Source organism: Octodon degus, unplaced genomic scaffold (assembly GCF_000260255.1).
Source record: "Octodon degus isolate 3935 unplaced genomic scaffold, OctDeg1.0 scaffold00018, whole genome shotgun sequence".
Lineage (NCBI taxonomy): Eukaryota > Metazoa > Chordata > Mammalia > Rodentia > Octodontidae > Octodon > Octodon degus.
Window position 1 is genome coordinate 7,717,202 of NW_004524594.1, and position 10,601 is coordinate 7,727,802.

Genomic DNA, 10,601 nt, shown 5'->3' on the forward strand with positions numbered 1-10,601 from the left:
ATTCATTCTTAAATACTGAACCTTCACTGAAACTTGGCACATTTTAAGACGACTATTCATATGCACCTGGTTGGAACTTGGTGGTATTCCACAAACACCTATTTGGGAAAAAATGTGTTATAGTAAAGCTGGAGTTTTGTAAAAGGAAAAGAATTTGTCATTAAATCAACTTTTCGGCTAGGCATTTTTTTGTATCCAAATTCTAGCAAATGTTAGGGAAGTTGTTTTGATTTGTACTTTGTCATCATTCTTCTGCAGCTGTTAAATAAAAATTACATTTTCTACCTTGGATAAAACTCAAAACATGCCCAAGACTTTCTCTGTTTAGAGTTGTCCGACCTCTGTTTTATTTGTAGAGAGCACTTTGGTGTAATTACTGCTGTTGAGAAAAGGATAATGGAATCTGTTTGTCAGTACTATTTTTCTCCTTCAAAGATGATATGTTGGTAATAAAATGGAAAGTGTGTTACCACGTATGACTACAGAGGCCTAAAGTTAATATTTAAAAACTCAGTCAGCTTTAAAAACCAATATGTTACCTTGATTCTATTACTAAAACTTCTGTACAACTGTAAAATATTTTCAAAATCTCAAGGGATCCACTGAGATACAGCGTACCATTTTCACAACTTACCTTAAAAATAATGTAGAGATTCTCTGTAGAGCTTGCCAGTTCTGTGGCTTCCTGCTTTTCCCTTGCCTCCCCTGGATTTCAGGTTCTTCTTAGTGGGAAAATGAAGGATTTGAAGAAGTGAACTACGGGTAGTTTTGGGAATAGGCCTCATGACCAGACTCTCTCCTTTGCTGACCACCGAATCTTGAGCTCAGGACCTCTTCTAGCTGAATGCACTCACTCTGCAGAAGGCAGGTAATCCAAAATCCCCATGCAGATGGGGCATCATGTGCAAAATTTAGGATTTTTTTTTTTTTTTTCGGTAGGGAAGGGACTGGATTCTTCCTTTCTCCTGCCCACCTATGCCTCCTCCTTCTCCTCTGGAAGCTGTGAACTACTAGTTGCATGACAAAACACAATCCTCAGATAGGCTTAAGAATACAAAACAGGCCAGCCCCCCGGGTGCGCTGAGACTATGATTGAGACTAGGTGTGGTGGCGCGTTCCTGTAATCCCAGCACATGGGAGGCTGTAAACAGGTGGATCACTACAAGTCCGATCTAGTAGTGAGACCCTGAACACCCTGTAGATTCTTCCCTAAAATACAAAACAAAGGAAGAATACAGAGCAATAACAGTATCACAAAAATACAGAGATCATCTGGAGTGATCTAATGGGAGAAAAGCTCATCTCAGAAGCTTTTAAAATCTAGGAAGCATCATGATAGCAATGTTTGTATGTTTTTCTGCCAAGGCCTTTAATGTCCTTCCATACCCAACATTTCTTTTGGTTTGGGTTTCTTAGCACTGCAGTTCAGACAGGTGTTCCTTCTGTATTGTCTCCCAAGGCCACATTATAGATAATTTTAGAAATTTTTATCTTATTTGAAATGTGCAGTTCTTTATCCTATTTACTACTCATCAGATCTTAAATGTTATTTTTTATCTCAATATAGTTATTTAGTTAGTTAGTTAGTTAGTTAGTTAGTTAGTTAGCTAGCTAGTTAGCTAGTCAGTTAGTACGTGCAGGGTTTAGGCAGCTTGGACTCATAATGTTCCTCCAGTCTCAGCCTGCCCAGCATTGGTATGTGCCTCCATGCCCAGTTCTGGAGCCAGCACAGTGTGCCCAGGATCCCGGGACCAGCACGACATGAGGTGCTGGAGATTAAACCTGGGCTCTTAGATGAAGGCAAGCTCTTAGACTGCCAAGATATTTCTAAAAGTTGTCAATCACAGATATTTTTAGCCTAAATTGATAGTTTCTTTAATAGTATGTCATTTATGGGCTGGGGAGATAGCTCAGTAGAATAAGCACTCCCTGGCAAGCACAAGGGCCTGAGTTCAATCCCTGGTTCTGCCAAAAAAAAAAAAAGTGCATGGTTTATTTAATCCTAATTTAATATTAGAAACCAAAATCCACCACCATAAATAAACTGTGTTCTTTTTAATATATGATTCCTAGATTTTGGGATATACCTTTAATTATACTTGCTCTGTTTCCTAATCCTAGGTCCCAAGCATCTACCTAACTGTGAATTTTCTAAGCCTATGATATGCAAATGAAAGAGAAAAAATTTTCAAGCCACATTGCCTGGTTGGGAACCTCAGCATTTTGAGTGTTATTTTTCCTGGGCCATTAGTATTTTAATATTCTCATAGTGTTCTGCAGATAGATCTGCCCTAACACTGATCATATAATTACTAGATCTCCACAAATTTTGCCAAGGTTGTTTCTGAAGCTTTCTTTGACTCATCTCAAATTTTCATTTTCTTGCACATAGTTAGGCAAATAGTTGCTGGCTCAATAAGGATTTTTAAACCCACAATTTTATCTGAAAGGGTTAAATTCCCCAAGTACTTATTGTACTTAGAAGAGCTTCAGCCACAAAGGCAGAAGAATTCGCTATGGTCTATAATCATGAACACTCTGATTAGACATTTAGGGCATTTTGAGATTGTAGTCAATGAATAAATCATTAATCTAATATATGGTTACTTGAGCCAAAACTGCAAAGTCAATACCTCTGAATCTGAAGGAAATATTGTCTTGCCAGCAGAACTGACAGAAATCTACAAAGTGTCATCTCAGTATATTCTTTATTTGCAAGAGCCACCACCTCAGCTTTGCACAATAGACATTTCCCATTATGTAATTACTTCTGTTTGACACTCTCAGGTGGAAACAAATAATAATTTATAATATTGACAATTTATTTTGTTTAGAAAATTGCCACATTTAATGCAAATGCCTCTGGGATTTTTTAATTAGAATGTGAGCAGTACAAAAGCTGATAATCCTCCGTTCCTATGTTTCTTTGTTCCAAGTGAAAAAGCTTACATAATGTGAGTAGCTCTCATTGATATATTTGTGATCTAGGAACCAACACTTCTTATGCAAAGATGAGTGTCTCAGTCTGAACATTGTATTTAGAAAAGATGCTTTTCAAAAAGTCAATGTACAGTGGCAATTAAGTCTGACTCATTCCACGTCGCAGCTTTGCAAGGATTTGCTCAAGTGAGCTTGCAAAAGGACTCATTTTAAAAAGTTGGACCCATAAAACACTTAAGTCACTGCAGTAGATTGAAAACAAATTTTAAGTTTCTTTTCACTATTTAGAAATACTTTGGATACTTGTGTTTTATTTTGGAGACAGCTTCCCATATCTCGAAAAATAAACTCTCAAGCAAAGAACTTTTTTTTTGCTGTCTTTTAAATCTGTGCTAAATATTTCATTTTGCAGAGAGAGAGCTGGTGAAGCCCTGTTGATATGTTCCTTGCTTGGGTCATCTGCTCTTCATTTTGTGAATCACAGTTTCTTGACTGAATCTCTAGAGGTTGTTTCTGATGGCTCTTTGTAATCACATTATGTTTATAATTTGTTTGAGGTGAATACATTTATATTGTTCCAGGCCTTTTAGTTGTTGTTGCTTTCTTTTCTTTCTTTTTACTTTATTCCTTGAACTTGAGGCAAATTTGTAAGGTTGACTTAACTATTAAACTTGTTCAAAATAACACATCTGACCACCCATATTCAGATGAAAAGCACCAGATATACCACACACACTTGGAGCTTCGTTCAAGGTGTTAGAAGGTGCAAATAGGTTTAGATCACTGCCCAGGGCTTCAGGTTAGTATTTTGCGTGGTTTAACAGTGTGAATTCCCAGCTGACCAGCATTAGCATCCCACTGAGAGCCCTAGGCTGACTCTCAGCTCTTCAGAGTTGCTGGTTTCTATGCATCCTTTAAGTGTAGATTAAGTTCACCAAGCCAAGAGAATTCTCACTTTCTTGCTCATAAGAATTACCAAGGAAATCTCTTTTGTGATTATTTTCTAAAGGCATGTGTTCTTGGGATCCACAAACTGATGTTTCAGCTTAAAATAATTTCCCCAGCTTTTCTACACAAAAAAATTAAAAACTGAAATACGAATAATTGATCAATATGGAGTGCTCGTAGAATATTCAGCAAGTCTATCACTTTTTTTTTCTTTTTCTATTGGATATGTATATCTTGCTTGAAATTAAAATTTTAGAAATGTTGGCATCTTTGCCTCTTCTTCAACCACTCTGACATCTACTTGAAAACTAGATTTTAAATGTTCTCTTGATAAAAAAGTTAGAAAATATGTATGTTAATTAGTTTAATTTATCCATTCTTATATAAATACATATATATATCAAAATGTTGTATGTGATACATATACAATTTTCTTTGTCAATTTAGACATTAATTAATTTAAAATTACAGATGAAATGGGATCATGACAGAAATAAAAAACATTGGGATAAAAGAAACCTTCAACTTTTAAATTTTATTTCTCCTTGGCAGCTGAAAAGAAATACCAGCAATTCCATACTGCATGTCAGAGTTGATTCCAACCTCTATCTTCTCACAATTCTGCTTTACATTTAGCAGTTTTGTACATTGTTGGCAGGTTCTATGTAGTCTGTCACTGTTCTTACTGTACATGTGAATCTCTATGGACTTAGTCCAAGTATGTAGAATACTTGCTCAATGGGGGTCTATTGGATGAATGTAGTAAATAACCACTGGGCATCCTTTATTATTTTTTTATCAAGATAATTAACAATTTTAATGTTATCTCATTAACCATTTTATGGACCTCATCTCTTTGCTAAGTCTTGCAAAAACTTTATCCAGAACAGGAAATCAGTCTTAAGGCATCACTGGAAATAGACATCATTGTAACACTATTGCTGGTTAGAAAATTGCAGCTTAGAGAAGTTTCAAGACTTGCCCAAGGTTTGGGGGCCGGGGAGATGGCTCAGTAGGATAAGTGCTTGACTGGCAAATGCAAGGGTTTGAGTTCAATCCCTGGTTCCGAAAAAAAAAAAAAAAAAAAAAAAAAAACTTGCCCAAGGTAAAACAGCCATGAAATGATACAACACAAATTTCCAACCTGGTTTGTCTGTGTACACAATCTTTGAAGTCATTTACTATATCATTCGCACAAGCATTGCTAAAGCCAGACTTGGGAGCCAGGGACATGGCTCAGTAGAATAAGCGCTTCCCTGGCAAACGCAAGGGCCTGAGTTCAATCCTCAGTTCTGCCAAATAAATAAATAAATAAATAAATAAATAAATAAACAAACAATCAAATAAAGCCAGACTTATCTTTGGGTAGTAAACTATTACCTTCTAGAAATTTCTTATTTGCACAGAACAGCACTTTGCTTTGGCTAGCTCATGAGAGTAAATGAACTAGCAGTAATTTATATCATAAAAGTTCAGAATTAACTTTGCTTATGGCTTATTAGAGGCTAACATAGATAAGGAGTAGGGAGATAAAAGAGTTTAGTAATGTTTAACAAATTACATTTGAATAGAAAATTTACTTCTTCCTGCTTAGGCAGGCTCAGTGACTGGGGTTTGATCCCTGGCATGCCATATTGGGTCCATCCCCAGAGTGCACTGAGACAGCAACTGAGATTGTATGTGGTGATACATGCCTGTAATCATAGCGCTTGGGAGGCTGAAAACAGGAGCATCAGTACAAGTTCAATCTGTGAAGTGAGACCCTGTAGACCCCGTACTAGCTACACTAAAAAAAAATCAAAGAAAAAATATTTTTTCCTGTATAATACAGGAGGCTAACTAAGTAATAATATGTTGCAAAATAACTGTAAGGAAAGAATTTACATTTCCAAATATGTGGAAAGTACAAATGAGATCACAGTGTTATTTACTCTAAGTTGAACATCACACATTGTATGCGTGTAATTATTACTAGTATATGTCACTCAAATATATACAAATATGATGTAACCATTAAATTTTTTTGAAGGTTTTAAAATAGTGTAGGATCATCCTAAATCACAGAGGCAGACATGATCACTGCTCCAGCAAAACCAGAAATTTGGAAATTTCAAAATAGATATCCTTGTTCTTTTTTTAATTAATTGTATTGAGAAAGAAACAGCAATGAGACAGTTTCAAAACAGGTTAGTAGGACAGTTTCAATAATTAATATATTGCATATTGTTGTCTTCGCAGCGGTTATTCATAGTACAAGATGCAGACACGATATCCTGTCCATACACTAATAGTCCAGACACCATTTCTTCTCATTAATTAAGAGAAAGTAGCTGTATGTCTATCCTAACTAATTTGTATATACAAATACAAAATGGTCTTTCATTTGTATCCCCTTTTTTGTTTAGTTTTGTCAGAGATGGGTATTCCGTTGCCGTTTAAATATTGTAGGTGTGTGAATTCAGCAAAATAATCTAATATAGTCCAGTAGTCCATCACAGCAGTGGATTATCCATAAGACTGGCAATGTCAGAAGTTGTTGACTTGAGCCTTTTACAGCTCTGCATATTAATATGGTGCTGCTTCTAATGTCAAATCAATTATCTTTGTACTATAAAACTTTTAGTATAGTGAGAATGAAACACTAGCTACATAACCACACAAACACACTTCTAAGTGATTCAATATTAGGTGTCCCATGGGAGATTTGAGGCTGAGAAAATTTTGACTCTTGGAAAATTACACAGGCTTCTGTCTGAACTTTGAAATCTCTTTTGTTCACATTCCAAGAAAGTGTTCTGGTAAAATCCTCCACCATTCAAGACTTTCCTCCTGTTCCCACACCCAAAAACATCTTATTAGATCTTCCTAAAGAAAATTGTATTCTAGGCCAGGGAGATAGCTCAGCAGTACAGCGCCTGCCTCATAATTTTGAGGTCGTGAGTTTGATTCCTAGTTTAAAAAATGTATTCCCACAATTATTCTTTCATAATCTCTATATTTATTTCATCCACCATATTCAAGGTGTGCAGGGGTAGTGCAAGAAGCTTAGTGAATATGGAACGTTTCAATGTGTGCTGATATCTGACAATGCAGAAGCCATTATAAAAATAATTCGAAATAGGTTTGCTAAAGGCAAAATTCTGTCCCTCCAACACTTACACTCTCGTAGGAAGAATCAGCTAGTAACCAAATACACTCACAACTCACTCAATGTTCTAGAAAATAAAAGCTATGTGGATATGGGAAATTAGACAGGGAAAACAAGAACATATAATGAAGTATAACATTTAGTCATAAATGCATACTAACTTAAATTAAATGTAAAAATCACTAAAATTGAATGTAAAATCAAGACTTCCTTGAGAACATATTTCACAGGGTTAAAGCAGGTGAAGACACAAAATAGAATCTAACCTTTGTGAATCTTGAATCTCATGATGTCAGAGACCCCCAAAGATCATTACATGCAAATTTTGACTTCTACCACTAATTCTTCTAATTCTTTTCTTTCCTGGCTAGTGATACCACAATGTTTATCTTATCTCTGGCTCACACTGTCAGTGAGGCTCTAGTGCATTACTGTACTAAAATAAGACAGAAACAATGATGACACTTTCTCAGAAAACACTAATGCAGCATCAAAATGTTGAAAGGTGTGCATTTCCATTGGGAATTCTTCTAGTAGGATCCATATGTGGATGTTTTCATCATATGAATTGGACAAAATAGGAAAATGAATGAGTTCGAAGTGATACATCTGTGTTTAAAGAACACAGTCCATAGAGTTTTAAATACAGTTAAGATTAACCTGCGTTCCTTCATGCATTTGTCCATTCAGCATTTAAAGAAAAATTTAAATAATGAACTCAAATGTGCTTGATTCTGTAGTAGGCATCAAAAATGCAGTAGCAAATAACGTAGGCATGGCTACATCACAAATGGTGGTAAAATACTGAGTGAGGCTATATGCATTAAATACACATCTATTGATGCAATTCACTATCTGTGTCCTGGTTGGCAAACCAGAGTTGAATTTCATTCTGAAAGGAAGCTGTGTTTTTCTATATCTCAAAAGCAGATGTATGAAAAGTGCTGGCATCTCTATTTGCTGTTATCAAACAATATAATTTACATGGATATTAAACAAGTCAGTCTATCTACCCACCACTGTATTATAGCTAAATGAGAAATAAGAAACATGTTCTCTTTAGTTAAATTAAGAGACATATTTTACAATATTTGGACTTGAAAGGAGAACATCTGGGTGATATTGTACCACATCATATCATTGCATCTGTCTGCTTTTTCTTTCTTTTCATAAAAAGTTGAGTCAAAAATGCGAGGATGGGGCCGGGGAGATGGCTCAGTAGAATAAGCGCTTGCCTGGCAAGCGCAAAGGCTTGAGTTCAATCGCCGGTTCCACCAAAAAAAAAAAAAAAAAAAAATGCGAGGATGTCTGGGAGTGGTGGCACACACCTGTAATCCCAGTGCTGGGGAGACTGAAAGCAAGAGGATCACTATGAGTCCGAGCTGCATTGTTAGACCCTATACCACAAAATACATGAATTTAAAAAAAGATGTGTGGATATATATAAATATTGTATGTGTGTACCATTTCAATTTGCATCATTACATGAGAATATATCATTGTTTGTTATATATGACACATAAAGACTGTATATATACATATGCATATATATGCATGAATGTATACACAGAAAACAATATATGCATGTAAGCCACATCTATTTTTATAGTAAGATTAATATTTTATGGTATTTCTCTGAAATGTTACAATTTTACCCATACATATTCTTACAATAGTCTCACTACAATATTATCCATCTCATACATTGTACCATGAATTTCCATTTATTTATAAAACTATTTGTGAAATCCTAGCTAACATCATCTCCCCAGAGAATTGATACTATTCCTTTTCAAGTGGCATGAAGACTTGTACCTGGCACAAAATAAGCATTCAGAGAGCAAGGGGAGAAGGAAGGGACAAGAAATACATAGAGGTAAGATACACCACATGAAGGATACTAATGACTTCAGAGAATTTAAATGTACGTCTGAACTTTAGCTATGAATAGCAAGGACAGCGAGAATGAAAGCAGAGAGAAAAGATTCAGAGGAAGGAGAAAGGAAGGACAAAACAGACTGACAAAGCAACAAGCTATGCTAAGTACATGTAGCCACTCCCCAGTAGGAATGTACATGTCATGTACTAAGAGAAGAACATAATTACCCAGGTAGGCCACAGTTTCCTCATTCGTAAGAAGCTTATGTGATACTGGTTTGCACCACAGTTTCTATTACTGCTTTGAGTGAACAGACACCTCTAGGAGTATATAACAGGAAATGAAATTAAAGGACACAAAACGTTAGAAAATGTGACTCAAGACCTGATGGAGCTCGCTGGTGGTGCCTTGATTGAAGCATCAGTCTTATACCATTCTGATGCACTGTAGTAGGATTTTCAATTTATATTCCAAAATCATTTTTTGAGCAGAACTGAACTTTTTAGTGTGTGCATGACAGTATATGCAGCATGCATTCCCGTATACTAAGACATTTCTAAAACCTTATTGATAGTACTTCCTGGTGCGCGAAGTCAGTTACAGAAAGGAAAACGAGATAGCTCTATACTTCTTACAACCCACTCAAATGCTTTAAATAGAATAAATATTTGAAAAAAAACAGCAAGTGACAATGAAGTTAATTGTTCCCACCACATCAAGATTGGCATTTTTGTTCTGCATCATGAATACCTGACAAGCATCAGCTTGAGTCACCACCATGACATTTATTTCTCCTCTTACCAAACTGTGGTTAAGAAAACTTACCCCTCACTTCTTGATTAACTCCTCCTCCTCCTGCTTACACACATACCTGAAGGCCCTTGCAGTTCTCCTTCTTTGAGCCATAAGAGCAAAGTGCCAAGAATTTACCAAGAAGATTCACTAAGGTTAGTGTATCACAGAGTGGAAAACAGCAGAATTTAATAAAATTAAATGCCTTTGTTTTCTGGTTGAAAAATCAAAGCACACAGTGAATAAGCAACATCTCTGGGGAAACACAATAGAAAATAGGAAAGAACTCAGGTCTCTGATTTCCTCGGGGGGGAAGATAGATAGATAGATAGATAGATAGATAGATAGATAGATAGATAGATATGACCAAATCAGAAAACAAAGTAGAATGATTACATGATAGTTGAAATCTGTATACTTTAAATTTTGTGTTAAATATTCATACTTGACAAACCACTATAATTTAAAGACAAAATTAAATGTTCGAGAGCTTACTTAAACAGCCCTCCAGGATTTCTCTCATACTGCCCCTTCCCTGCATTTTTTTATTTCTTGCATTTTAGCCCTCCAGGTACATCTGTATTTCCTCTGCTTCAAGCGCTTAACATTTCTTGTGGCTCCCATCTGATAGTGAGGAATGCACTCACGTCCTGTATTTCTCAAAATGATGCATTTTACTCTCATTTTGGGAAGATGGTTTGCCGGACATAGGATTATTGTTAATGGGTTTTTTACGCGTGGGTTTTTTATATCAGGACAGGTAGTTTTAAAGTTATTGCTCTATTTTCTTTGGACATAGTCCTCCTGCTCTCTTTCATTTTTATCTTTTGTTTCTCTCTAGGAAGTGAATCTCTCTCTCTCTCTCTCTCTCTCTCTCTCTCTCTCTCTCTCTCT